Source organism: Taudactylus pleione, unplaced genomic scaffold (assembly GCF_031769625.1).
Source record: "Taudactylus pleione unplaced genomic scaffold, aTauple2 ptg000026l, whole genome shotgun sequence".
Classification (NCBI taxonomy): domain Eukaryota; kingdom Metazoa; phylum Chordata; class Amphibia; order Anura; family Myobatrachidae; genus Taudactylus; species Taudactylus pleione.
In genome coordinates this window covers 35,011,905-35,015,034 of record NW_028284428.1, presented here as the reverse complement: position 1 = coordinate 35,015,034, position 3,130 = coordinate 35,011,905, and the positions used below count along the sequence as shown (strand labels likewise).

At 37.8% G+C, this 3,130-nt stretch overlaps 1 pseudogene; it reads left to right on the top strand.

Moving 5' to 3' along the window:
* Window positions 1-2,238: 2,238 nt before the first annotated feature.
* On the top strand, window positions 2,239-2,357 carry LOC148539304 (5S ribosomal RNA; annotated as a pseudogene).
* Window positions 2,358-3,130: the final 773 nt, after the last annotated feature.

The following is a 3,130-nucleotide window of genomic DNA, read 5'->3' as shown; positions in this document are numbered from 1 at the left end:
AAAAAGTGACCCATCAGGGGGGGTTTCTGGGGGCTTAGAAATCCCCCATGCGTGCGCTACTGCCTTAATAGGAAGTTGACTTAATTTATTTAAAGAAATTCTAAGTTTGTTGTCCTCCCAGATAAACTTGCTGATAGCTTTATTCAAAAGTTTCAAATCAGTGTCCAGTAAGAGCAAGGGCAACATCTGTAATAAATATAAAATCCTGGGAAAGGATATCATTTTAATTAACTGACACCTAACAAGATATGAGAGAGAGGGAGATGTTTCCATTTTTTTAAGTCAAGAAGTGCACGCTATATTATTGAAGGGAAATTGGCAGCGTAAAGGCCAGGGGGATGTTGGGTAATGTGAAGACCCAAATATATTAAGGTAACTGTGGCCCATTGAAAAGGGAAAGAATTGTTCCATCCTCTAGTGACATCAGGATGCAAGGCTCAAGCCTCAGTCTTAGTGCAATTTATTAGGAAGTCCAAGATAACATGAAAATTCTTTAATATATCGAATAGTTTGGGAAGTGCAGAATGTGGATTTCTAAAATATAATAATAGATCATCGGCATAAGGCGAGACCCTCAGAGTATAATATCCTATATATACACCCTGCCAGTCTTTACAGAGGAAGAAACTACAAATGAGGGGATCTCTAGCCAGGTTAAAAAGCAAAGGGGACAGGGTGCATCCCTGCCGTGTACCCCAAAACTGTCTAAGAGGAGGTGTATTCAAACCATTAATCGTCAGAAATGCATTAAGGGCATTATATAACATTTGGAATAATTGTACAAGATAATAGTGCAATCAGGTGTCGTACATTTATGCCAGGGGTGTATCAGCTTGGGAAGCACTAACTGTTGGGCAATTATGCTAGTGAAAAGTTTGAAATCCTGGTTTAGCAGGGATTTAGGTAGAAATGATTATATTAAGGTAGGGTCCCTACCGGGCTTCAATAAAAGTTTAATACGGGCTTGGTTAAAGTCTTGTGGGGCATCCTTGCCCTCTAAAATAGAATTATAAAGAGAAATTAGGGGAGATGTCACATGTGGAGTCACCATTTTCTATTATTCGGCACTAAGGCCATCTGTGCCTGGAGACTTACCATTGAATAGGGATTTAATTGCTGAAGAAATCTCCAGCTCTAAAATAAGAGCTGTCAGGGATTCACTGGCCTCCTCAGAAAGACTATATAAATTAGCTGCTCTGAGGAAATGCATGCTAAGAGCAGGATCATCCATCTGGCGGAGTATAGATAAGTATAATATTGAAAAAAGAACCTGAACTATCCTCGTCTCTATGGAGAGGTCCAGAAGAACCCATAATAGATAACATTTGTGAGGACGGCTTCTGACTCCAGACAACATTTGATAAAAAATGATGTTCACAAAAAGAAATGCATAAGCATACTTGATTGTTGCAGCATATAGCATACCATACAGTGTGTACATATACATATTCTTTCCATTTACCCACGTGTGATCATCAATATATTGCACACAGCAGATATTTATATTGTATTCCAGAAAGTACACCAATCCAAAATCAGATAATTCTTTCCTAATAAAGAATGGTGAGGTGAACAAGCCACTACCCAGGTGAAACGCGCGTCCTTAGCACCAGAGGTACGGTCTGTGCACAGGTTGGACTCCCACAGGAACACCCTGGTATCGTACTTATGGTTACTGCATAGTAACCATAAATACGCTATGTCTGCATAATCTCAATGCTTTATACTTAGGAAAGGGGTTTACAATTAAGGGGATGCATTTATCCAATTTTATTAAGGTCTCTAGTGTTTGACAGACCGCCTGTATACTTAGAAAGGTACATGCATCCAATTGTATCATGCTGGAACCAATCAATTACATATGGAATTCTTTATTAGGATAGAATTATCTACTTTTGGATTGGTGTACTTTTTGGTATACAATATAAATATCTGCTGTTTGCAATATATTGATGGTCACACGTGAGCAAATGGAAAGAATATGTATATGTATACACTGTATGGTAAACTATATGCTGCTTGTCAACAATGAAAGTATGCTTATGCATTTCTTTTTGTGTACATCATATTTTATCAATTGGACCCCCGTTATGAAGTAGTCCTGCAATTGTCCCTATACTAACTTTATGTAACAGGGACTTTAGGAATATTTTGACTATACAGCAGAAGTACAACCCTTGCTCTGTTCCACTAGGCAATCTATACTACCGGGCACTTCCATTTACCTGTTTAACATAAACCTACAACCATACCACACTGGATATGTCCAATCTTGTCTGCCCTTGGAAGCTATGCAGTGATGGGCTTGGTCAGTACTTAAATGGGAGACCACTAGAGAATATCAGGTGCTGTAGGTTAATACACACAGGAGAAGGGACCGAAATAAAGTGGAATATAACCTAGTAAGGGCCAACATCTGCTTATGTATATAAAGCATAACAATTGACCATTGCACAGTATATCCAACTGAGAAAATCTGTTTTGGATACAGAAAATTAGAATATTTTAGGGAGGGATGTAAGTAATATAATAATATTTCGCCATTTACAGCATAGGCAAATAACTAAAAATCACCTGTGATATAAATTTGTTTTAAATTTCAATCTTGATTATCTTGATTATATGTATATTTGTCTTGTCTATATATGTTGTCTGGGGATCCTTGATTTTATTCATATATACTAAAAGTTAAATTTTATTGAGATTTTTGTTTAAGTGTGCCCCAGCAAAGAGCCCTTCTTTCTCTTCTTTTCGATATAACTATGTATCAATCTGGGCTATGGGAGCACCAAAGACGATGATATATCATATATTATATGTAAGATGCAATAATGTTGGTTTATGCTATATGTTGGAACATGTTCTGTGCAGAATCTTCCCCTCTTTTCTGATCCAGACAACATTTGCCAAGCGTTTGCCTGCTTTGTTTCCCCAGCGAAAGTAACAATGTTTCTGGTAGTCTAATTGATGTTGGGTCCTCAGTGCATAATGTATCGTAGCTGCTTGTTAGTCAGGTAAAGTTGCAGAGTGGTGTCACTTGCAGCATGTCAGCATCGGACCTTGATACATTTTTACTTAAGGTTGGTTAAGCTGGAGATGTTTGTGGGATACTGTACATAAGCTAAAATGT